We start from the raw sequence: 27349 nt of genomic DNA, 5'->3' as shown, positions 1-27349 counted from the left end.
GCCTGAAACCACACGTCGAGATGTCAAAGACAGCTCGTATACAATGGTGCGGCTCATAAACCAGACCGCCGTTACTCTCGGCCGTAATAAAGCTTGTCAGGAATTCCCGAGGCCGTAAGTCACCTGCGAGTCGGGATAATTGGCCGCGCGCCGGCGCGCGTCATTCGTTAATGACCCCTCGTCGTCGCAGACTCTGACGTCACTTCAGGGAAATAGATGTACGTCTGGCGTCGCCTGCCGCGTCTTCGAGTTATCACCGTAATCCCCCCCCCCCCCCCCCCCCCCCCGACGTACGGTCGAACCTGGTACCCGTCTCCTCACAGCCCCCGGCGTAGAAGACCCATTACATTATTAATCAGCCCCTACTCACTCCTCAAAGCGTGTGTGTTACAGCTTTCACTGTCGCGCTCTCTGTGAGCCGCTGCCGGTATGACACATTTATGTCCCGGATCTGAGTGTGCTGGATGTCTTGAGATGGCCCGCGATCAGCAGGCGCTACATTTTTTGCCTGCTTTCTGAGTAGACGTGTGTGTCTGCTTTGAGTTTGTGTGGGTTTTTAAAAAAAAAAAAAATAATTAAATCCAGGTGAGATACGGTGGAAGTTGAAAGCTTTATTTTGTTTCTTTCCTGCGGTTCATGTCAATGTCACCAGATGACACAACGATCACGTTTTCCTCGCTGCGTGTTTGCGTGACAGAGAGACGGTGAAATATGCCAGAGAACTGCATGTCACGCAAAAAAAAGGAAATTATTAAGAAGTCTGTGGTTGAAGGAGATTTACATTGCAAATGTGGCCGCTGGAGAACGGCAGAACAAGTTCAACTTATGTGGCTGATGTGCTGGCAAACAGCTGTTTAGTCACACATGCAGCGAACAGGAGCAACGCTGGCATTTCACTGAAGGTGTGTTTCTGGTCACCTGACAACTGTAAGTCCAAAATGTTCTCTTCTTTTATTTGTCTTTGGTCTCTGGCTGAACAAACCTTAATGCGAACAGGGTTTCCCAGATGATAATCCAATGGGGGACGGAGTCAGGCTTATGACATGAGATGAGAGCTGAGGGAGTGAACCAAAACAGTCAATTAAAGGACCGTCCAAACAAAAGAGTCAATTAAAGGACCGTCCAAACAAAACAGTCAATTAAAGGACCGTCCAACCCCACAGCTTAAAGATGGTCAATAGAGCTGAGAAGAAGTGTATAATAGGGCAATCATTCTCTGTAAGTGTGTCACTACAACGCATTACATACAGTCACGGTGATCTATTGACAATTAAAATATGGATTTTTGCAGCTTTAAAGTAGGTTGTTATTGTTTTGCTGTTATACTCCTGTCACTTATTTTAAACATGGCCGTTGAACTATAAGTACTAAAACGCAGGATGTGCAGCTCATGTAACTGCTTTATAAATTTAGACGTGTAAATTTTTTTCACTGAAACATGTTTTTTTTTTCACGCTACTCTCCACTCTCAGCTCGAGCATCCAGTCTGCTGTCCTGTTATCCACTCAGCTCTCACTGCTCTGAAACTGGCGGTGGAAGTGGGTGCCGGTCCAGACCACAATCTCATTTGGATGCAATTAGGAACAAGGGATAAACAAAGCAAAAAAATGGTTTTATTACAGTTTATAATGAGGTGAATGTAGCCCTCCACCTGCTGACAGAAATGGAAAACCAGAAGGTTTTTTTTGTGGCTATTGACAGACTGATTAAAGTAGAATTACTGCTGTTTGAAAAAAAAATGTACAGAATCTTCTGTCTTGATGAAGACAGTTGGGAAAGAAAAAAGAAAGAAACAATTCAATAAAGGAGGATATAAACTACATTTATTTCCTTCTCTTGGTTGGTTTAGTAAAAAAAAAAAAAAAAAAAAAAAAAAAAAAAAATCAGCACGGGCTCCCATTTTCTGTCAAAGCTCAACCTCCCTCGCTGCCTCGCCACTGTTTGAGTAAATGCAACCTGAGGGAGGTGGACTGCCACTACGTTGTCTTCTTTTGTCTGCCTGGACTCGCGTACTTGAAGTCATTTGTATTGTGCTCGTGCGTGCCGGCGTGCGTGTCGTCCCACTGGGTTTAAAACATCCAATTTCTGGAGAATTGGACCCCGTTGATTTCCAGTTGGGGAAATCGTGCGTTATTTTTCCCAGGATAAACACAGAGCGAGTTTCTTCACCTGGCGCTGTACATTTGCAGGCAAACCACACGTTTTTACGTTGACGGCGACCCCGATTTAAACTTCTTTTTCCTCTGTGGCCTGTGGTGATTATCGTCTCCGCTGGCAAAACCGTTAGACAATAAAGCGTGATTTGAATTTACAATGCAAACGCGGAGAAGGTCTAAGCCTTCCTGATCAGATCTACTCACAGCGATTTAACCAGCATGGCGGCCAGTCAGCTTTCATATCTTCTTTTCGAATGAAGGTCGTGACCTTCAACCTATACCAGTACAAACAACAGATGAAAGGACCGATATGCGTGGGCGGACCACCGGGCCGTTTCACTGCTCCATGACCTCAGATGTGCAGATGGATGGATGGGCCGATGGAAATTCAAACATTTCATTTAGCTGAGACGGTAATTCCACCCCTGTCCCTCATTTCTGTCTAAAAATCTGGATTTGATAAAAGTGTCTGGACTGCGGACAACAGGATAAAACAGAAGTGAGTTATGATGGGATAATTTAACAGAAGTTTTTAACCCAGAGTCTTTGAAAAGCAGATTTTTTTTTTTTTTTGGGGGGAGGGGGGGGATTATCGTTATCCTGCTTATTATGTAGCACTGGATATAGTGTAGGTGTGTTTGAATGTGTGTACAGGCGCTCGCTTCACTGATTTCTCCGAGCCATTGATTTCCTGTGAAAACAACTCTCACTTTTTCCAGAGTGTTGGCCATTGAAGAGGGCAAAACTTTCAACCCATGAAAGGCTGTATAGCAGCGGAGTTGTGGAGGGAATTTTTAGACACGTCCCGGGCTTTGCTTTCCTCTGTTCAAATAATATTCACTTACTGTATGTGATGTGCTTCGTATGAGAGTGTCTGCCAGATGCTAGACTGACAGATTATCCTGGATTTCTCTTGAGACTCTTAATTTTCGAGAGAATTCGCATTTCAACTCAACAAAATCGGACGCATGCTGGACGTGGATCACAGTATTGTTTGGTCGTTAGTTGATGGACTCTAGTCTGTCTGACCGATACCATTTAAAGTTGTCATTACAGTTAATCATGGATTTAAGATTATAGTTTTGCTGACATCCTGCTTAATATCGTTGCATGTTAAGCAAGGTTTGCCAGATTGGCATCGGCTGTAGCAGCAGTGATGTTTTCCTGTGTGCTTCCATTAGAATCAAGTTGTTTTCCAGAGATCACGGGTAATTAGGGCTGTCTACTGTCTGCAGAACCCTTTAAAAAAAAAAAAAAAAAAAAATTATATACCAAAAGTGGTTAATTTTCCAGGTGCAAATTAGTCTGTCGTTAGATACAGTGTCTGATCTGTGACCTGACACTGATCAGAAGAAAGACGTTTAAATTGTTTTATTTCTGAACTTTGCATTTGAGCTGCCTCACAGGAAAAAAAAAAAAAAAAAAAAAAACACACTCAAAGTATCTGTTTGGCCTACGAATATTCCTGCAATACAAAACTAACCTCAAAATAGTGATAATAATAATTCTAAACTTCTGAGCGTTTCTACAATTTTTGTTAAATGTTTTATGTTTTGTAGTGTTAAAAAACAAATCAACATCACTTCACTTTTAGGGCTACATTGTTATGAGCTAAGCACACAGTCTAAAGTGCATTTTAGTTTCGTCCCCAATTCCTTTTTGCCAGTTTAACGGCAGATAATACGAGCACAAAGTGAGGTGCATGAACCGTCTGAAGTATCTTCGTTGTCATCTCTTTCCCTTTAAAGGTGAAGTGCTTTTTCCCGATGTTTAGTCCATGAAGTCCTGACCATGCCCAAAAATTTCTTATGAATAAGTGACAGGTCAATCCAAATTACTTAAAACTCTCAATTTGTCTTTAATAAATCCATTTCAACAGGAAATAGACCAAAACTTAAAGGCAAAAATGTCAACTCTTTCCCTTTGTACAGGTTAAATCAACCACACTGAAGGCGAGATAGCACCTTAAAACTCAACTATATTCGGAGTCGGAGTAATGGCCGATATACAGTGAACCTTTAATCAACTACGAAAATGAATAAAGTTAGATTAAACACTGATGGTGCAGAATCTGACTTTTAATTAAAGCCCCATATCAGCAACCCGATGTCACCTACTGACTCTGCGATGACAGGATGATACCGCCCTGGGGGGGGGGGGGGTCTATGTATTTAATTTCTGCTGCAATAGATTACCAGCTGTTTCTCCATTATAAATTGGATTAGAGAGGCTGCGATCGTGGAAACGTGGTAGTTCTGAAGACGGCCAATCACATTTAAGTCTGGGGTTTTTCTTTTCCCTTTCCTTACTACTTTCTGTGACTCAATGGACAGCTGAGTCACACACTCCTCCTCTCCTCACTTTACAGGTTGCGTTACCTGCAGACAGATCCGAGGGAGTGCTTCCTCCGTGTGAAGTGGCGATAGTGGGACGGGTTATGAACCGTCTGAGATGACGCAGCCGTCGAGGCAGTAATGAGAGACTGCGTTTCGAGAGTTCAATTTCCTTTTCAAAGCTCACCAACAAGAAGCATTTGGCCTTTAGACAGTCGAGAACGCTCATTAAAAAGCCCCGCGTCGTGACAGCGGGGAAGGCTAGCGGCGCGGAAAATAAGGCAAGCAAATAAGAAGGGCAAAAGTAAAAACTAAGTTGCCTCTTTATTCTTTATAAATGCCATCGCTCCTCATTTTACCATCAACAATAACTTTGTCGGACGACATTTTCCTTTTGCTCCCAAGGGGCCAGGCTCTTCATTAGGTTCTCGTTCAGCCTCCTCTGACATGCCTGTGTAAATGACCTATACCGCTGCTGTTTTTCAGTACGGCTACCGTGGAGGACATTCATCCACTCATACAAATGTTTCACCAGAAAGTGATTCAGCCGGTGGGCCTCCACGTACACAGAGCTGCGTCCCTTCCCTTCCCTTCCCTTCCTGTTCAGACCTGGTTTGTTATGTGTTGGAAGGGGCGGCAGTGATAAATCTTATCCGCCCACAAGAAATGACAAGTCAGAATGCAAGCCCCGAATCCCAAATGTCTCCTGAAACTCAAGGCGCAAGCCTCGTCCAGGAAGCAAGCCGTTCACACCATTTCACGCTTTTTTTTTTTTTTTTACCCCTCCCGGCCCCCTTTGATTTTTAAGTCCCACAGACCTGCAAGGTTAATAATTGTGGTGCCTGAGTGTCACGTCATTTGATTTGTGTGTTGAAGTTGGAGAAGGTTTACAGAAATGTTCCCCTTGACCACATAGGAAGATGTGCTTTGTTTCTTTACCCGTAGCGGTTTCTCATTAGTTAGTCAGGAAACAGAAACGACCTTCGAAATTTTGACATTTTATATCAAATTTGTTTTGGCCAATATTGAATATTGAATTGATGCCTTAGTTTGCAATTGTTGTTTACCGACATGGTGTTGTGCTCTGCTTACACTGGGGAAGAGTCTCTGTTGTTTATACTTTGGTGAGTTTTGGTGCACAACATATGTCATATGGTGGTCCATTGTGATTGGCTGCTCCGCAAGTTTCAAAATGAACTCAAAGTGTACGCCAGTTAGGATTTAACAAACGGGAACTATCCCAAACGAAGCGCGGCCAGACCGAACCTATTCACGAAATGGAGTTTTTCTGGTTACACCAGGCTAGATTTTATGTCCACATGTTGTACACCCAAATGTAAGTTATTATGTCCTGCTTCTTCACAGGTGACACTAAAAGAAAAAAAAAAGGTCACAGAAATCATCTGGACATGTGAATACTGGAAAGCGAATTTGAAATGAGTAAATTCAGTGTGGCACCAACAGTATTCTGAATTTTCTTTTTTTTTAACTAACACGTGGTTTCTAATGGAATCAATACCACTCTCAACCTTTATTTTCTCTCTTCCGCAGTGTTTCTCTGTCTGCCTCATAAATATGAATTACTCGTACCCTCGCGCCACACTAACTGAAGAAGTGGATGATGCGGTGACAGATAAATTCACGGGTGAATACACCGGTGGAGAATTCCATCTCCAAGTCCCCCTCTCCTTGGCTCTTCTCCGTGTTCCCTTGTGCCCAAACAGTATGACGCCGTGAGCAGGCAGGAGATATATAGGTGGACGTCGATAGCAGCCACACTTCTGCATTTCCTCGTTGCCAACACGGATAACTTGGTTGTAAAAAAAAAATTAAAAAAAAAAACTCAAGGAAAGTGGACAATGTAAACAAGACGCACTATCTTAGGACGAGGCTGTGTGTGTCTGTGCAGGGCGAAGACGTCGGTTTAGTGTTGAGGTCGGACGCGCAAGTCTCCATTTCTTGGTGGTTTTTGAATTATTGACCATGAGGCTTGAAATTCTTAGTGAGATGTGAGTAAGATAGCCATGAAATTGTTTTCGACTCGCAAAGAGCCAAGTAGTCCTGTGCAAATAAACCCACCGTTAAATGTCAATTACAGCCTTGGGATGTTTTGAACAATCACGAGACTCCGGCTCTATCTCGACGATTCAAGGGCACAGTCTAAATAACTTTTTATTCAACTGCGAATGATCTATGCGCAAAGCAAGGCGCATTCAAAGGGGTTGTATTTAGTCCCATATTTAATCATATATTTGGTTTTAGTGTAAAACCCCTTTAAAAGCCAGTTTCCTTTGCACTTGTGGGTTATTTATTTACAATATTTTAGCATCAAGTAGAGCCAAAGGGGATTAAAACAATCAAATTTTGACAGTAAATGATTTGAAACCTTTGTAAATCCGTGAGAAACTGCAGCACAAAAATGAACTCAATCTGAATTTCTGCTTAAAAAGACATTTCTATATACAGAGATTTTTTTTTAATTTTTTTTAAATCCAACAAATGAAACATCTCACTGGAAGTAGCCTCATATGCCCTGAAGCAGCCACATGCCTACACACTGCCCTGCTTCATACAGCAAGGGAAAGATTAATACAAAAAAAGAGAGAGTCAGAGAGCAAGTCAGTGAGGTGAGGCTGACGTTTTAACATTGTCCACACGTGACATTTGTGAGTCCCTTTTCACTTTTCACCCTGCCCCTCTTTCGCTCACACCGCGTTATTTGAACTCGGTGCCGGAGCGAACCGGCTGCACGGTCACACAGGTGATGAGCGATGGTGACAGCTCGCGTCGGGAGGTTTGTTTGGTCAATTAGGTAAGCGATGCATGACGGAGCCTCCCGCCCGCCTCCTCTGACCCGCGCCGGCTCGTCTCCCGTGCACCTGCGGCGCGTTTCGATGCCGCGTACGACGGCGGGTTCTCGCGTAAGACACATTTTCTCAGAAGCACACTTAAAATACTTCACCAGCTGACCCCAAGCTGTCTTCATCCTTTATTTAGGTACAAAGGATAAGGCCTTAAGAAAGTCAGGATTTTTTTTTCTTTTTGTATTATCACCTAGCAACAAGCTCATTCAGATGTGTTTACCACGGCAGAATTTTGCAATAGCTTGCAATATTTTTCCAGATGAAAAATATGTTGGGCTTTAAAGAGTGTAGAACAGTTTTCAGCAGCTTCTTCTTTGTAACCACCAAAGCCATCTATGAACAATAGAACGCAATAAAAAGCATTTATTCAACGTGTTGCTTTCAAGGTTTTGGACATTTCTCAAATTTTGCTTCTCTCGTCGAATGCAAACTTGTGATCTCTTTTGACCTTCTGGATTCCCAGTTGATATGCTTCGAGTTGCCGTGTGTGGCTTATTTTTCCTTCTTTTGCTGCTCCTTGAAATGTAAAGAGGATTCTTCGATGCTTGACACACAAGTGCGAAATATGATTAAAAAAAAAGACGCCATTCGTACATTCGGAGCCTTGAAGCTGTAATTTAATGGCAAGGCGGAGGTTTGACCTGAAGAAGACCTTGGTTTCAGTAATAAATGATACCATCAAAGGTACAAGAGAGAGCTTGCCATCTTGTGAGTGTGTATGCGTCATGTCGAAAAAGTCAATTATTTATTTGAACGCGTTAAACCCATAATTCGGTTAACGCGCGGCTCCAAAACTTTAGGAAACATTCAAAGAAACTTTTAGTTGTTACTGTTCACTGTCTGTGTGCCTGTCAAATCCTTTTCAGTCTCTAAAAGAGACATCAAATCAACCTTCGCCTGAAGTGAATCAGAATTTGTTGTTGTCTGATGTTGCATCAGATATCCTCTGTTGACGTGCTGCCAGTGCTTCTCAAACATTAAAGATGGGAGAATTAAGTGTTAAAGGGGGTTGATGAGTTCTCTGCGGGATACATTCAAACACTCTGCCTCTAGCAGACATACGATTGCTCAATGGAGGAACTGTTTCAACCCGAAGAAGAGTGCAACATATAAGGTATCTGCAATTGGCTATTAATTGTAAGTCACTGATTACAGTCACATGTCGGAAAGGAAGTATAAACCCACCAAATGTTAGTCTTCCGAGTAGCTTTCTGGCTATAACGTTTATTACACCCCATAATTAGAGTGTTGAACTGACCGAACAAACCAATACTTTTGCGACTTTAGTGCCTCATTATAGGCCATGACGTATTCAAAATCCAAAGAACATGGTTCCTTTGGAGTGCAAATTAATATTGGGTCGAAGCACACCATTTTATTTTTGGCGTATAAAATGTTGGCATTTTTAACTGAAGCAATATCCTGAACAAAAACGGTTCATCCTCTGTGGGGCATGAGTACTCTTGTGCTGCAATCTTTTCAATAAAAATTGTAATGTTTTTCTTTCGTGGAAAAGTTCAATTGAGCACAAGATGAAAAGTCAGACGTTACCAATATCATGAGGAGTCATCCTGTGAGGATCATAAATATCTACACCAAGTTTCACAACAATTGTGTCAGAATCTTTTCTCCAGACCACAGACCAATTTATCAACCTGTCTGTTTTCAGGCCTCACTAGCAGCAATCCTCTGCAATCCAGTTGTTTTCCACAATCTCTTTCAAAGTTTCGATAACGAGGTGAAAAAACGTGCGTCTCCATTTGTGGGGATAGACCATTTTTCAACAGGCAGACATGTATGAAAACCGGGTCTCAGCTGAGATATATCATCTTGACACGGGAACATTGTCACTTAATTTTCCATTTTTCTCTTACTTTCATGTGTTTACAGATACAAAGGCAGCCTTCACCAGTACATCAGCAGCTTATGGACTACACATTGACCTCCTGCGATGCAGCTTTTAATCGCCATCTCTTTTGGTAAGTCAAACCTGCTTCTTTTACCACCACTTTAAAATGCTTTTAATGCAACACAAGACAGGATGGGTTTATGCTTGTGCGTAGCTGTGTCCGCATGTGTGTATGTCGGCAAGTGGGAGAGCGCTACAGCGGTGCAGAGATTAATTTGTTTTACTTTCATGTACTGTAACCTTTGTGGGACTTAAGGACAATACTCTTTATTCTTCTTTTGTTCTTATTGAGTTTTTGGTTATCATATTTCCCCCGATCCCTTTGGTGCTGACTTTTGTTTTGACTGAGCTCTGTGCTCTTGCTTTTGTTCCTCGGTTACTTTATTCAGTGGTCTGTTTTTTGATAAGCCTTTATTTCCTCATTTATTCCACTGTGCATATAAAAAAAAGCTTCACTAAAGGCAGTGCAACATCTTATTTTGCAGTTGTTTTTCTTGTTTATTGTGATGCATTTCTTTTTCTATTCACATTTTCTGTAACTGCAACTGCAGATAAACAACTCTGCGATGATAGTGACAAAACTAATGTAACATAACAGACCTTTAAGATCCCCTGACCCTCTTAAAAGAATATATTTTATTGAATCTGGTGACCTTGAGGCTATCGCCTACTGAATAAAGCGCTTACTGCTTTATCAAAATAAATACCCGAAATATTAAGAGAGGAAACCAATTGGATGTATATATATTAAAAAAAATAAATAAGGTAACATGCCCACCGGCTTTCACAGATGAAACCTTTATTTAAGGCATTTGTATGGCGTGGCATCAGGATTGCAATATTACTTTCCCATGTTACAAAAGTCAAAGAGTTAAACAGGGTCCTCGATTAAAGAGAAAACAAAGCATTGCCTGAAAAACGGGTCCTTTTGACCTTTTTGTAGAGCTGCTTTAACCCTCGTGTTGTCCTTGGGTCAAAATGACCCACAGCTGTGTTCAACCAAGTTCTATTTTATTTCTATATGTTTTGGGATCATTGGTCATTATTATTTAAAGAAACTCTCACAGCCTCCTTGTCACCAATGATCCCAAAAAATATGAAAATAAAATAGAACTTGGTTGAACACAGCTGCGGGTCATTTTGATCCAAGGACAACACGAGGGTTAATGCTCTATGATTATGGATTTACAGATGTCAAAGCAGGACATGCATATTAATACTGAAAAATTCAATTCAAACAATTTAAAGAAAAATGACTAAAAGGATTATGTAACTGATTAGGATCAGAGATCCTGATCAAGGAGGCTGGCTGACTTTTATGTGGCAAAGATGAAACGCAGACGAGATGATAATGCCTCAGTCGGACCAGGTTCTGAAGAGGACCTTGTGGTGGTATCCCAGCAGGTGGACTAATATATGAGAACGCAGGCTTCGTATTGGAACTCCTCGGGCTCCCACGAACCTCCATCTCTGTGTCTGTCTACCAACCTCTCTTTTTATCCGGCCTTTTTTCTGTGTACTCTCCCCCCTCAGCCCTTCTTCTCTGCCGATGGATGAGCTCCTAATAAGGTGCCATGGAAGAAAAGGGCTCTGCCTCCTGCCAACTATCCTCATAAAACATGGAGTTAAAAAGAAAATCAGAAAAGTTTCTGTTTCTTTGAAGGTTGTGAAGTGACTCTTGGTCGAACTACATTAGCGCGGCTTACTTAAATTGATGGAACGCTGAATGACAGGAAAGACAAAACTCTTGATGTGTCTGTACTATTACAAGAAGCCTCTTGTTCAGATTTTGACTCGCTTTGATCGGAAGCCCCAAGATATTACATCCCGCCCACAGATAGCCGTAAATTGACTCGGCCACAGGCCTTTCAATCAAACTGACACCCCAAAAACACGGCACTTTGAAGCTTATTTTTTTCAATTAATGAGTGGATTATTTTCAGATGGACGGCCAGAAAATGAATAAGGAGAAACTTTAGCAAAACCGAGATAACTTGTGTAGAAATGTTATTGACTAGTTGAATGGGAGTCTAGAGGGCCGGAGGCTTTTTGGAGCCAATCTCTAGTGGCACTCAGTGGTATTGCAGTTTAAGGCACTTCTGCATTAACCTCATTTTTCAGACCTGGAAGCTACGTCCAGTTTTACATTACATTACCTGTAATGCCAAAACCCAAGGATGTTTCTGTTTGGCCTTTTAAAACTCTCACCCTGCTGTTCCAAATCATTTGCTTTCTGGTGGTTTTTATTGGAGGTTTTGAGCTATGTGTGTGTGTGTGTGTGTGTGTGTGTGTGTGTGTGTGTGTGTGTGAAGGCATCAAGAATGACAACCAACCAGTTGGTTGGTTTGGCAAATTTACCTGTATTGGACTTCCCATCCAATCGATCGCTGACCCACTTCCCAAAAACTGTCAACTGTCAGAGAGGGTTGAAAGCTTTGATTCCCCGCTCCTCCTGCCCATGTGTTGTAGAGTTCTTGACCAAAACAATGAGGTCCAAGTTTCTCCCAGTAGGCTGGCTTAGAAAAGGTAACCAGCTCCACCACCACTGTGTGTCTGTGAATAGGGTGAAGGAATGGTTAATTGGAAAGTGCTTTGTCTGCCAAGGTAGAAAGCTTTATATAAGTGCAGTCCATTTACTTACTGCACTGAGACAGTCCCAGGTGAGTATAATTGTATGCTTATATCCCACTATAAAAAAAAAATGACCTGTGTTTTGCTGTATGTCCATTCATGGCCAAACTATAATACTCATTGCATTCATCCCACCTTTAATCGTAGGCTTTACCTGTCACGTCATATAAATGACATTTCAGCAGGACTTTCACCACCAAAACAAAAGTTTTTTTTCAATTCAATTCAATTCAATTTTATTTATATATCGCCAAATCACAACACAGGCTATCTCATGGCACTTAACACATTAAAGTCCTTACATTGGAACTGTACAACATTAAACAGAGAAACCCAACAATTCAACAGTTGTTGCCGCATAAGTGGTAAAAGTTGCAAATTGCTAAATAATTACTACTGCCAATACTCACCTTGTGTCGTGTCAAAGACATAACGGGAAACACCAAGACAGAAGGTGGGAAAGGTCGTTCGGGGACCGTGGGGAAATTAAACTGATCAGAGACATGGGCTTGAAAGCGTCTCACTTCTAATCAAGACATTCCTGATCAATCAAGGTCATAAACAGGTCCCTGATAAGCAGTCATCATTGGAAAATGTTCAGCAGGTTAAAGTGACCTGGAGGCATTGATCTGTTTAGAAAAGAAAAATGATTCTGTTTTTCTCCTCTGTCAGACTGTGCAAAGCTGACACGTGGATCAAAAAGTAGAGCAAAAATCATGCTAATTTAATACCCAGCAGTAAAAGAGCAGACTGGATGAAGGAAGGTTTTCTAACTAATTGTAACTACACATTAGAATAAGCTTTTTGTTGGAATTTAACATTTACTTTTTAAATTTTCATCAGCTGAGATCTACCACAGGTAAATATTTCAGACAGTCTCACTCCAGTTTAGTGGTAATTAAACCAACTCTGCAGCCAACTTTGTGAATAAATCTTCATTTATACAGGAGCAGCTAACGAAGTGCAGGTTAGAGTTTTAGTTATGCAAACGTTTCTCGAGGGCAGAGCTGTTACGGAGACAAACATGTTCTCTGACTGAGGGAAACGTTAATGGGGCAAGCAGAAGAAGTGCAGGTTATATGGCTGAAGAAGGTTAGTCTGATGCCCATCGATAAGGAAAACACAGCGAGGGGAAGAATCTGTGACGCTGAGCCCGCTCAAAACAAAGGAAAACGCAGTTTCCTACAGGGTTACCAGCGGTAGGTGGCTCACCATCAACACAAGCTGCATAGCTTGCTGTACCGTGTGATAAATGCCTCGATCATGAGCAATTACCAAATAATTCCATCGAATTTTCCAGTTCAGCAATTTATGCCTGGGAAAAAAAATGGTTTTGGACATGCTGAATATTATCAACCAACCCTATTTCACTGTCTCGGGACCGTACACTGTATATCAGAGTGGATGTAGCTTTTGGGTCTTAAATATGAGGCCAATGCTGAAGTGCCTTTCAGTGCAATACCACCGAGGTGCCATTTGAGGCTGGCTCCTAAAAGCCTTCTGTGTCATAGATTCCCATTCAACTTCTATCATGAAATACAAAATAAATATATCTTTTCCACAAGTTATTTTGGTGTTAGTAGCCAAAGTCGCTCCTTCTTAGTAGTTTTCTGGTAGTCCGTCTGAAAATAATCTGTCATTAATAAGAGGCCTCAAAAAGCTGTGTTTCTGGGGGGGGGGGGGGCGTGTCTGTTTTGATTGACAGGCTTGTGGTGCAGTCAGGTTACAGCTATCGGTGGGCGGGACGTAGCACCCCACTGTGCTGGTAAACTGGCCTCACTGAAATGTGAGGGTGCTGCATTTTTTTCATGCAGGACCATTGCTAAACACTGCAGGCACATTGTGGTCTGACTCGACAGCATCCTTTACCTCACCAGTGTCACTGATCCCTTTGTCTCTAATCTCATCACGTACTTTTTGATAATAACGTTTCTCTGAAGCGCTGTTCTGGATGAAGGATTTCTGGGTATCGAAGGTGCAAAAGACTTAAGCTCTATTAGTATAATTTGAAGCCATCATTGTGAAGTGTCAGAGAAATCCTTATATAATTAATTTATCCGCTCATACTTCAGATAGTACTACGGACAAGTCTCTTCGGTCCACAATATATTACAAGTTATGTATGACAGAATTTCATCTCAACAGCTTTACTCTCTTTACCTTTGGCAGCAATAACGTATTGATTTTTCAGAAAAAAGTAACTCTTGAAAATGGAGAATTCAACGGTATTTTATATGAAATTGGACTTCAAGAGTGTTAAGGTCTCTCGCTGTTTAGTTCATGAATAAGGTTTGCAGTCCACTGTATAGAATCTGATTCACATACTGTTATTGTGCACCATACTGCTATTGTGCACCATACTGCTATTGTGCACCATATTAACCGCTTCGTGTTAAAGTGATTAGGTCGTAAGAACGTCGTTGCTTGGCAACGTGGTCAGCCTCCAGAAGCCGCAGAGGCTTCATCCGGGGTAACGTAATGCAGGAAATGCAAAGTCACAGAGGGAAAAGATGAGGTCGTGGGGAAGATCAACATTTTCCCCAGACGTAGACTATTATCAAAGTTATGAAGACAAACTTTACAGGGCTAAAATTACAATATATTAGCTTAACATCCAACCAAAAAGTGAACTTCCATGTCCTCTGCCAATTTCTGTAAACGTCAGCAAAACACGTCACAACTCGCAAACTCGAGGTTTACAGAAGATTTAGAGATTTTCGAGATATTTTACAATACATTTCTATACGTTTTAATGTTTTGACATTCCTGCTCTGTGACCCAGTTAGCAAACTAGGTAGGCTAGGCTAACCAAGTCTGGCCATTTCACCCTGTTCTTTTCACCACAGAGGCTGTCATATCAAGCGACGTCAAACCCACTTCTCGTACCTCTCAAAAACATCCCACGGTGTTCTGAGTTCAACAGGCCTTCAGGTGGATTCTCCCGCTCATTGGTCTGAACTTTCCCACTTCCCAGTCGCTCTTGAACGCACCATTTGTGTCTCCAGGAGTCGGAGCCTCGGCTGCTTTTAATTGGCTGCAGATTTACACCTGAGGCTGCAGGTGAATTTTATTAACTGACCGGCCACGGAGAAAGCAGCTGCTCTTTGACCTACGAGGACCACAGTTAAACAAACGCGGCATGAGATCACATCTGTCCCTCGGGCGAAGGTTTAAAACGGGATTAAATAATGTATGCTGTAATCCCAGGACATTAGCCCGGAGATAAATACAATAGGAGTCAAGCATGTGCCGAGTGACGGAGATATTATTGTCCCAGAGGAAATTAGTGCAGCATGTCGTGTTTGACATGGAACAGGAAGGAATCAAGCTGCCCTCACGCTGCTTGATTCATAATTCTCAGTAAAACGCTGAGATTTGGCCGTGTTTATTGGTCAAATACGAGGGATGTTTGTCGGATATTTTGTCATTTTAGTCATGTAGAGTTAATCTAAGATACGAAGAACTTGGATAATAGCCTACGCCTGAGGAAAATGTTGCTCTTCCCTCTGTGCCTTTGCATTTCCTGCATTACGCCACCCTCCTGTTAGGTTGCTACATTTTTAGCCTCTGTGATTTCTAGACGCTGTCCATGTTGTCATTGCCGAGCAACGGTATTCTTACGACTTGAGCGCCAAGCGTACGGTGCACACGGCTTCCAGTGTTGTAACCGCGACTTCCATTTGAAGCAGCCAAAAAAAAAAACAATAGGGAGGGAAGGACAACAAGGGACAGATGAAAATGATCAGGGCGGGCAGAAAATCATACACGGGGCAAGAAGTGAAACAAGACAGACACCAGAGGTTAGAAATTTCAAAATTAAACGGGAAGCGCGAGCTCAGGAGTTCCATTTGAACGCACCGTAAAACTTGCATTGAAAATGAGCTACTGTACTTATGCATGTGTTTGTGTTGTGTCTGAAAACCAAATTTATTCCTTAAACAATCACAACCCTTAGAGAGAAGCCCAAGGCAGCACGGCGCTGAAGTGTCTGACAGCCGTCAGCCGAAGTTATGAATGGTATGGACTTGAGTGATGGAATAAAGCTTCGGTGCTAATCCAAATATAACTGCAGTGCACCACCCACTTTTGTCACATGTAGTAATAATAAGGTGAATTTCATTATGCTGTGTGTGTGTGTGTGTGTGTGTGTGTGTGTCGTAATGTAACAGGATAAACGGTCGAACCGAAGCAGCGTGACAGAAGGTTTAAGACGCAGGGTTTGATTCATTGCGGTGGGAAGAGAGTAAAAAGGACTCGGTGCACAGAGTGAGGCATTGTGGGTAATGTGGCTGAACAGTGAGAGAGTTAAGAAAGTAAATCTCCCCCCCCCCCCCCCCCCCCCCCGTGATGAAGGGATTCATCATTAAAGGATAGGTCATTTTAAAGCTAGAGACATTTATTCCGATTTAGGTTAGGTTAGGTTAGGTAGTTACTTTATTAATCCCCGGAGTGCATGTGTGTGTGTCTTTGAGGATGTATTCGGAGAGTGAGGATATTTTGGGACAGTTCTCACTTGTCGACACGTCTCTGAGATTTTACACATAGCTTCACTGGAGCGGTCAGGTATTCAGGGTGGTCAGACCCACAGACTGCATATATAGAATGGACATAGCCTCCGTGACATCACCCAGAAGTTCCTCGATGAACGGTTTTGAAACCTTCTCCTGGCTAATTCAAAAAAAGGGCATTGAGGTTGGTGCGCGTTTCGAGCCGAGGTGGGCTGAATGAATCCCGCTTACTGAAACCTGCCAATTGTAACAGCACGCACCTGTCACTCAAAGCAGCCCCTCCTTTAAATATGCATAACCTTAATACAGTTCAGTTGTTATGAATGGGGGAAATTAGCTATAGAGACCAAAAATACTATCGAAGTGAATGGGAGGCAGAGCCAAGGCTTGGGTTCGGGGTAATGTTGGAATTAAATGGAGGTTCTTTTTTTACAGTTACAGTTGGGTTGAGGAAATATTGTGAAGGTTATGGCATGCATTACATCACAGCCCAAGTACTCCCAGTAATGAAATTGGGTGGACAACCATGTCACAAGGGAGTCCACAGTGGCACATTTTCATTACAATTAGAAGCCATGCCCCAGTCAGCACTCCTTTTAATGTGGTGAACAGCTCAACCAGTAAATTAACCAGTGGCAACATGAGGACCGGTGACTCTCCAATGTGCATGTTTAACCACCATACTGTATGGCAGGAATCCCAGATGTTGCCTCGGGCTCGGGCTGTGCAGCTTGATTGCATTCCCACGCGGCAGCGGCAGGGACTTTATGATTCAGTATTTGTAAGAGCTTGTTTGAATGTCAGACCCCGAGCTCAGGCGTCACAGTGTTCGGGACCAGGAGTCAACTCGTGGTCGGTGAAGCCAGACGGAGTCAGCAGTACCTGCTCTTCGTCCCCCCCCCCCCCTCCCCCGCTCCTCCTCCTCCTCCTCCTCCAGTCAGTGAGGAGTCCTTCATCGCAGTTTCGCTCTCATCCCCCCTTCAACGCGCTGCTCTCCGGTGTTTAAACTTTCCTTTAAAGAAGACGGATCTGCCAACAACATAAACAAAAATTAAACAGCTGCTTTGCCTTCGAATTTACAGAAGGATTTGTTGTCATTTTTTTTTTCCTTCCTGTGTAGGTGCAGGAAGCGTCTTCGGTGCGCACCCTGAACCACAAATGGACCGCAGAGCGTGCCCGGTGCGCCCGCCCTGGTCCTCTGCCGCTGTGTCCCGGACAAACTGATTAAAACCATTACCCAGAGGTGGTCGGACCGAACACGGCTGTGGGCTTTGTGTCTCCACTCAGAAAAATTAAACAGGAGCGGGGACTGATTCCTCAATCCGAGGAGAGGACGTGGACATACAGTAACCAGCGCTGAAAGATGAGGATGATCTAGCTCTGAAAATAAAGACTACACAAACTGAAAGTCGCCAGAAAAAGAATTGGATGTCTTCATGGGTGAGTAAAACTGGTTTGTTTCTTTAAAACCCGCACATTTGCGCAGGAAAGATGTGAATGTTCGGCGCGCCCTTGCTTCATTCACACCGCCAATGCCTGGAGGTCAGAGCCGTTCTTGTCTAGTTGTGTGTGGAGAAATATCTGGTGAAAGTTGGTACCAGTGAATACAGCGAGTTTAGCGCGTTAGGTTTGGATTAAACTCTGATGAAATCAAGTCTTTATGAGAGACAGTGGAGAATATGACCGCAGCAGCAGCTCCCAGTCACTATGTGGACAGATGGGCTAAGAAGTATTCAGAATGTGTCTTATTGAGGAATTATTACATGGAAAGCTGAGTGAAGAGGCTGCTGTCTGGAGAAATGCGTTTTTACGCATCGCAATCGTCCAAAGCGCCACAAAAAAAAAAAAAAAAAAACGCCCTTATTGAGAGACTTCATGTGGTTTTTAAGTATTAAAATCTTCTTTCCACAATTTCTATCCTGACTGACACCTTTTATTAAAAGAAGAAATTCTATTCAGATGGTGGAAATGTTGTGATAAATGAGTCCGAATTCGAATTCTTCGTGTTTTGCGCTCGGATAAAGATGCTGTCGTCATCCAGATTTCTCTCCTTGAAAAAATAAAACGCCAAAGAGCTGTAAAGATGTTATTCAGAGGGTGTGTTCGGGTCTGTGATGCTGCTGCTGGGTCTCATTCAGAGAGGGTGTGGCTGTTTGCGTGTCCATCCTCTTGCTATGCTGAAGGTTCTCTGCGTCTTGCCCAAGCTTCAGTGGGGGGATTCAGCAACAAATACCTGCACCGAACTGGGAATTAAACCATGTAGCTCTTTGTGTGTGTGTGTGTGTGTGTGTGTGTGTGTGTGTGTGTGTGCGTGCGTGCGTGCGTGCGTGTGCCCCCCTCTAAACGCGCGTGTGCGTGTTTATTCAATGAACATCCGCTAATCCACCTGTCTCCAGGGAGGATTAGAGCGTTTGGGACATTTTTGGACCTGATTTTTTTTTTTTTTTTTTCCCTCTCCTCCCGCCTTTCAACAACATAATCTGCGAGACAAAACGTTGATTTCCTTCAGTTGCACCCAAGAGAAGGAGCCACAAGTGCCAGTTTCATATGCAGCATTTGGTGGAGGCGTTTATCCAAAGCACCTGGCTGTGCCTTGAGTGCAAATATATTTTTTTGTTTGTTGCCAAGATTGGTTGGCCCCACTGATGGGATGTCAAATTCTGACATGTGTCATCTTGGAGGGATTGTGGCAGTACAATTAGTACGTTAACAGCTCAACTGGAAACACCAAGCAAATCAGAAAGTGTCATATTTAACGTGATTTAAACAGACTTAAATACTGATCTGTATTCAGATTCTTAAACAAGAACTAAATCCTCATCTGAGTGCATGATAAGAATGAGGTTTGTCATTAATCACAGTCTGGGTGCTCTCACACTCTCTCCCCCTCCCAGTTCAGTTTGTATCTCTCCCTCTCCATCTTCCCCTCTCGGGTCTCAGTTCAACTACATTTCCAATTCAACATGCTTCATTGGCATGTAAATGGAAAGAAATATCAGCGAAGCATTGAGCTGGAAATAGACACGTGTTTTGGCCTCGCTCCGTATGTGTGCTTGCGTTTCTCCCTCCGTCGCCGTATCTCCTCGGCCTCGCTTCTTTTTGTGGCTTCAGTGTGGTTGTCACACTGTGGAGGGTGTTGGGTTTGACTCCCGCTCGTCATGAAAGACGTTTCACTTCGCGTCTGTAGTTCTAATGATTGGTGTTTTCAAAATAAAACAAAACCATTTCACTGTTAAAGCCTCGTTTCCCTTGAAGAGGTCGGGTTCTGCTTCGGACATCATTTCACTCATCTTCTGTTTTCCACTACAGTCATGCCCACAATCACTGAAAGGTGGCATCATTGACAGTCCTGGATATTACAGCAGCCTTTTTTTTTTTTTTTTTTCTTTTTCCCCTCTGAGAGCTACTTTAACAAAATAAAAGTGTCTGAGAGCTACTCATATTTAGGAACATTTATTTACATAGCTGAGCTCCACCCAAACCAGCCCCCCCCCCCCCTCCCGTAATCTGTAGCTCACGTGCACGTGTTATGTATTTAATATTTTCTACAGTCAATCAACAGGAGAGGCGGATGCTGTAAAGTTTCCACTATTGTTTACGGAGTCATTTAAATGTTCATCTGTCAGTCTTGTTCTGAAGTTGGAGTCAACCGACTCAACGCGCCATAGTCTTTTAAGCATCTCATGGTCAGACGTGTGTACATGAACACGCCTCTCTGTCTCTCGCACACAAATATACTCTTGGTTTTTTTCTTGTTGAAAATGACACATTCTCTCCACTCATTTGATTTACAGAATTAAACGGAGTGGGTCAGCCCACTTGACAGACCGCCTTCAACTGTTGTTTTTTTCTTCCCCCCCCCTCCCCTCCCCCACTCCACACACACACACACACACACACACACACACACACACACACACACACACACACACACACACCAACCCCTAAATGAAGCAAACATATCTATAGGGGAGGACTTTGCCCTGAATGGCCGCACAGGAAAGACCGATAACTGGAGTGGAGATGAGCTCGGAGCGCCGGCAACCTGGAGAAAAATAGATTTTGAAAGGGAGCTCGGTAATTCAGGGGAGGAAATGGAATGGGATTGCGTGGTGGGCTCTGTGTGAGTGCATGTGTGCACATCACTGAAAGCATGCATACACAGCACATGCCTGTGTCTTTATAATAATGTGCATTCCTGCAGGCGGTAAGTGCACTTTCAAACTTGTATCTTTTGTGAGCACCAACCAATTTCACGGCTTTTTTTGTTTTTTGTTTTTTTTGTTTTTAGGTCTGAGGATTCCGTGTTAGGATTATGGTTTGGGGGATTGGGTCGCAGTTGTCGAGGGTTTAAAATGCTTGTCAGACAATTGAACTGTGTTTAAACCTCTTCCACGCACATCTCTCCAAACACTGGAATTGATGGCCGTGTTGTTCGTTTTTATCTTTGGGAACCGTTCAGCCCAAATATCGCACCAACAGTCCACCAGAGGATACCGTGTCAGTGTCACGTTTTTCTTCGCCAAGGCGTGAGAAGTACACGCACGGTCAGGATTGAAGAAAGTCATGCGGAGGAGGTCATTTGATGAAGCACATGAGGAAGGAAGTAGATCGGGGGTGGTTGGATGGATTCAACTATTGACTTTCACTTGTGAGATGAGGGTTCCTTTAAAGAAACCTTTTCCTAACCCAGACTAAATAATTTTTCCTGAACCTAACCACGTGTTTTTTTGTGTGGCTAAACCTCATGGCACCTTATTTTTACGTTCGGCGAAGCAAAACGTGACACTGACACCGCATCCTCCAGTGGACTGATGGGTGTATTACACGTTTTGGTGTGACCATTTAATGCTGCACTAGGACAGGTGAGGTAGACAACGTATAACCTCCTGTCTCTCTCTCTCTCTCTCTCTCTCTCTCTCTCTCTCTCTCTCGGTTTCTTTGTTTATTCCTCACACAACTCAAATCATCTCAGTTTTTGTGTCGAGTGTTGCACCACGATTGTCTTTGATTGTCCACAAGTTTGCACATTTATTACAACTCACCACTTTTTAACTGTCTTTGTCATGCCAGGCTTTTTACTGCACCATCGATGAGGACATTTGGAACAAGTGCAAACACGTGTGTCATGGGGACGTGCTTGGCAACACTTTGTAGAAACTAATTTGTTTCAAGTACTCCCCTGCTCTCAGATGATGTCACCCCCCCCCCCCCTTCTGTGACTTAACATTTTTTTCTTTTGGACAATGGTACTATATTGCTGCCTTTCAGAATTGGACTACATTTACTTGTTGATTGATAGCTCTTCATGCTGCTGTGGCTGCACATGTTTTATGTCTATTAATTACCTGTTAGGGTCAACAGGATATAAGACTGAGCCTGGTAATCCTCGGGTCCCCTGTGGATTGGTTCTGACTGTGCTTTTAATTCATGTATTTCTAAGCACAAAATTTGAATGATATTTTCTTGAATTAGCATCCTGAGAAACATGGGTGCAGTATTTCCTTTCATTTTAAATGTGTACCGCTGGTTAAAATATGACTTAGAAAGGCATTTTTGTGTCTTTATTAATGCAAGAAAATAAAAAAGAGACCTAAAACACCTTCATATTGATTAATATGGAAGAGTTTTAATGCACAAAAATGACAGTCAACCCTTAGCCTGCTTTTCTTTTCATCCTTGTGAAGCTTGTCATTTGGCTGTCTGATCTTGCGAACCTGAATCTGGACTGCGTGAGAGCACTCGTGCGTTGTTCCCATAGGAATATGCTTCATTCATCTTTGGCTGCCCTCCGTATGTTTTCCCGCCAGTCGTGCGTCCTTCCTGAGCCTAGACGCATAAAGCATGCCGTGTGTGTGTGTGTGTGTGTGTGTGTGCGGGGTCAGCCGCGATCGCTGCACTTGATTCAGTCATTCAGCTGAAGAGGATTTTCATTTGACTGAATTGCCTCAGTCTCTCCTGGCCAGGACCCACAAGATTAAAGTGACAACCAGTCATGTGAAACGACAACAGCGAGCGGCGCCGGCCTCCCCCGCCGCGTAGACCAGCAGCCTGTCAGGCCGTGCGACTCGATGATCAGGAGCTTTAACGTCCAGCGGCGGGTCGACGGCAGACAAAACCCTTCCTCAGTGGCGAGTCAATCCCACGTAGCTGCTTCTGCTCTGCTGCGTTTCTCCGTCCAAATGGAAAAGTGGAGATAAATATAGAAGCTTCTATAGTCTGATTACATCTTTGTGCTAATGATGAGGAGATGGCTTTGTGTGTGTGTTGGTGTGTGTAAATTGGGATTTCCTAGCTGTGATGGACTCCGAGAGACTTACTGAAAATCGAAACGAGACAGTGAAGTGGTATTTATTATTGAAGTTCCTCAGCTCGAGTCTAACTTGCTTTATTTTGTCTTCTGGCTTTTGAAAGGTATTTTGAAACTGAAAACTCAACTGCTCTCAAAATGTCTATTCGTTCTTTGCATGCTCCCTTCTGATACTGAATACAAAAGTCTCGCTTTTGTGAGTCAGCAGAAGCAATTTATTGCCTGTTTGAAAAGGGGGGGAAAAAGTTGGACTGCTGTGAGTCGGAGAGTTTTGTTTTAAAATGAGTTATCGATGAAAAATGAGGCTTTGACTTTTGAATTTAGGAGTTAAACTCCGCACTCTCTTCTAACTGTGCAAAAACGTAAAAAATGTTTGGGATGGTAGACATTTTTGGTCTTTAAATATTGATCAGTGAACATTAGGGAACAAAGATCTTTTTTTATTCTCTTTGGAAATGGAAACTGCCTATAGTGCTTTGTAATGAAACCTATTACTTTCAAGTGAGGATGGGCCGTGCTGGAATAGTTTCGCTGCTGTATAAAAATTGGTTGGCAGTAGATTTATAGGATCCAGATGGGGATTTAGGTCTGCGAGAGGCTTTGTGTGGTTTATTGTTTCCATGGGGACCAAAATAAATTGATGGGACATGAACTTATGGAGGCGTAGAGCGATAATAAAGGATTTACATAGCAGAAGGTCAGATAGAGGGACATTCTCACATTTGTGGTGTGGTTAAAGTGGCCATGCATCTGGATTTAAGCTGTTAAGAACCTCCCTATAGAGCAACAGTAAGCAAAATAAGACTGTAAGTAATGAAATCACTCCATCCTATTCCAGAGAATGTAACATCTGTTGTGAAAACACTACAATTCATTTTAAAGAGCCTAAACGTTCTTACATGTAAATGTTTATTTCCAGAGCTTTATTGAAAAATGCATTCGCGTGTTCATTCTATAGACTGGATATAAAAGCGTACGGAGCTTCCTGGTCTGAAATATCCGGATAATGCGGAATTGTCTTAACGCGTAAATACCACCGAGTGCCACTAGGGGTTTTGGATCCAAAAAGCCTCCAGCTTCGTTGACTCCCGTTCAACCTGCTTCGTGGAATATGAAGTCGTTATTTCCGTTTTGCTAGCTAAAATCTTCTCATCAGTTTTCTGACTGTCCATCTGAAAATAATCCCGTCATTAATTAGAAGGTGGGCCTCAAAAAGACGTGATTTTTGGGGGCGTATCTGTTTGATTGACAGGTCTGTGGTGCAGTCAGATTTCAGCTATCGGTGGGCGAGACGTCGTATCGTTAGATTTACAATCAGATCGAGTCACATTCACCGCTTCTTCCCCTCCGGATTGTCACTTCTGGCTCCAAATCGCTCCGAACTAGCAAGATGGCGACAGCCAAGATCTGACTTCGAGGCTTCTTAACGACCGTTCACAAACCAATGCATGACGTCACCGTTGGTCGCCGCTTGATTCTTCCGTTTTCCTAATTATACCACTGATTTCTCTTTTTTGTTGTATTTTGTCTTAAAGCTAACTTTCACTTGTTGTGATCTTTTCCCAGGCTTTTTTTTTTTTTCCCCTCATTAAATATTTATTTTTCTTGCCCACATGACAGGCAGCATTGTTGTTTTCCTTCCAGTGCGGTTTTGTGATTCCCTTTGACATGATACGTTGCCCTGTCAACAATAGAAGTCAGGTTTTTTTTATGAAAAAAAAAAAATCTTCATTTCAAGGAATATAAATGATTTAAATTGGTGTGTATCACCATAAAAGCCAGGTTATCTAAACTCAAATGTTACCAGACAAATTTCTGAAGCCTTTTGTAGGTGCAAAAGACAAAAACAACTTGGATTTCTTGGCAATAGGAAAGAAATGAAGCAAGGATGGATCAAAATTGGACTGAAGCGACTGAATTTTCAGCTCTTCATTTTTCTTTCATCTGCAATACATCGCTCTTTTATCCCAAATCAACCCCGTCTTTCATTAATTGTGTTCACGCTTTTGTGTCAGTAGACTAATGTTTCTGAATGGTTGAAGCTCAATATTTGTAGATATTGCAAGTAAAAAGTTCTCTTAAAGCTGAGGAGACTTTCAGTCGCAGGAATGCAGATCCGGTCTAGCTGCGTTTTATGCCAGAGACCTTGAGTGTCTTTATAGAGCTCGGGAGGAAATGAGAGTTTGTCTGTGTGAAAAAGGAATGAACATGCTGCAGTGTGATTATAAGAAATAGGAGAGGAGAAATAAAGAAATAGAAAAAAATCCCGAGTAGACGAGAAGACCTTTGTTTTGACCTTTGCTGCCCGTTGTTATGTAGAACAGATTACGTCTGGCAATCTGGCAATTAAAACCACAAAGTCAACGGGGGCAGTTATAATCCGCTATAATCCCATTTTACAGCCTCAATGTATAGTTCCCAGTGGTTTTGCTTCGCCCACTTTTCATCGGTTACGATTTAATCCCAGCAGCTCGAGTAAAGGTGGTGAGAATATGTAAACTCGAAGTGTGTCGTCAAGTGCTGCCTTAAAGCCCATGAAAGGCTGCTTGATATTAAAGTACACTTACAGTAAATACAGCAGCATTAAGAACATCCTCAGCATCAACGGCTCGTATACAGTGCTTCTACAAACGTATTATAGATCGACCGAGGTTTAACACATCAGAAATAAACAAGAAATATCAATATATCACATATTCGACATGTCTGGCTTATTATAGAGGAACATAATCGGAATGTGTGTGACATGTTTTGTGAAAACACATGCTTGTTGTTTTTTGAAAAAACCTGTTCTCTGAAAGCATTTTTCCAAAGTTATGGAGGGGAAAAAAATGGGAAAGTTTTCAGGAATTTTGTCATGATTTGCTTTTTTTGGGGATCATCTAGGGTTTGGCGCAATCAACTAATCCTTCGAGTCCAATGGTTGCAGCTGGCCAATTGGAAATATGTGGGAAAAGTGTTCAAACCAGAACACGAGCCAGAAAAAACTTTTGGACAGATGCAAATGTTGTAGCATGTGGCAGAAAAACAAGGAAATAAAAGAAAAGAGAGACCAGCTCGCTCAGTTGTTCAAAACTTCTTGACACCATCTTTAAAATGAAAGACTATTGCAGAGCTGTAATGTAGTTTGTGTAATGGTCCTATTTTCCAGCAATACACACAAAGTGTTAATGTGCAGCGGCATCATTTCTAACCACAAGGTTAACAAAACTGCGTGCTCAACATTCGCTTCAAAGACGAGCTGAATATAAAGCTTTACGTTCTCAGGTGGAGGAATAACTCAATTATGTGGAATGACTGAGTAAACAAGATCAGCTCATTTTTAAATTCCAGTTTTAGCCTGAGCGCTGCATTTTTTTGTAATTGTTTTTGTAATTGAGCATAAAGCAACAGTGAATGTCATTTCATGAAAAATGTGAGATTTGTGTGAGGAGCAAATTGAATGGATATGGAAAGAAATGGAAACAATGAAATGCACAGTATACCACAAGGGAGTGAAGAACTACACACAAACGATGCAAATGAGCACTCTTCTCTAAGTTAACTTTTTGGGGGCAAAAAAAAAAATAATCAAAACCTTAAATTCACTGAAAAACATATTACCAACCTGTTACCTTTTATTTGTGAGCTACTTCAATGCTATGCATTCCAGGCTTTTTTTGGGAAGGATGGTTCAGGATATTGTTGCATTATTATAATAATGATTCAAAGAACGCAAGCCTTATTAAAACAGGATACCACTCTTCACCACTTAGGTTCACCGCTGCACTCGTATCGTGCAGTATATAGTGTAGTAGTTTCTGCTGTTGGAAACTTGGCTACTTGCAGAACAACCGATTTTGCAGCCACTTCCCAGACACCGAGAATTCACTGAGGAATGCATTGTTTGAATTGCTTACATCAACACTGTTTGGACTTCCACATAAAAAGTGGCAAATTTAAAAAGGATGTTTTCTGACATGAAATCCAAGGTGATACTCTCCCATCACGCTGTGCTGCTACGACTCCCCGGCGCGTCCTTTGAAATCGTATGTAAGTGCGAGGTAACGTGCGAATTACATCCCATATGGCTCCTGGTGGATTTCCCTCGCCGTACGCTGTGGCCACCGCTATCTGTTCTCATTCATGTGCACCTCTCCCACTGCAGTTATTTTCCAATTTCCTCTGTGTTTGATCTCCTTTCAACCCTCCACTGTTGGGATGTCACTTGAGAGAGATATAGAAGGGCGAGAGAGAGTTCAAAAGACAGCTGGTGGAAAGAGAGAGATGAATAAAGAGGGACGAGTGAGAGAGGAACATGATGAAGTGACGACATTTTGTATCCAAAAGATCCACGGTCAGCTTTCCTGTGACATCATAAAGTTCTTCAAAAACACTTTTCTTGCCATTATTCGACCCCATAAGTGGGGAACAGGAGAGGCGATTGAGACGTTTCGCATTTGATCAGATGCCGGATTGATGACACTAATCTTGGGTGCGATTGTATTGATTCTCTCTGCTGTTGGGTTGAAGATGTGTGTTCGGCATCCTTGAAGCCGGATTTGTTGCTTCTTTGCTGCAACATCCATGTATTCACTGAGGCACGCAACCTCAAGTTGTTTTTAATGCTCCCTTCTTGGTCAGGTCCTACACGACGAA

General features: G+C 42.5%; 1 protein-coding gene across 1 annotated transcript in view; it reads left to right on the top strand.

The window, feature by feature from the left end:
- The window catches only part of htr2cl1 (5-hydroxytryptamine (serotonin) receptor 2C, G protein-coupled-like 1), a 169196-nt gene that overhangs the window by 29813 nt on the left and 112034 nt on the right, over window positions 1-27349 (top strand). Inside the window, exons 2-3 of the mRNA XM_069158979.1 lie at window positions 9244-9332; window positions 17522-17841. The gene's annotated coding sequence lies outside the window, so the exon portion shown is untranslated. The remainder of the gene's footprint in view (window positions 1-9243; window positions 9333-17521; window positions 17842-27349) is intronic.

The sequence above is a fragment of the Embiotoca jacksoni genome, unplaced genomic scaffold, assembly GCF_022577435.1.
Source record: "Embiotoca jacksoni isolate LCO1_2020_lvr unplaced genomic scaffold, fEmbJac1.0.p SCAF_24, whole genome shotgun sequence".
NCBI lineage: Eukaryota > Metazoa > Chordata > Actinopteri > Embiotocidae > Embiotoca > Embiotoca jacksoni.
This window is presented reverse-complemented; position numbering and strand designations above follow the sequence as displayed.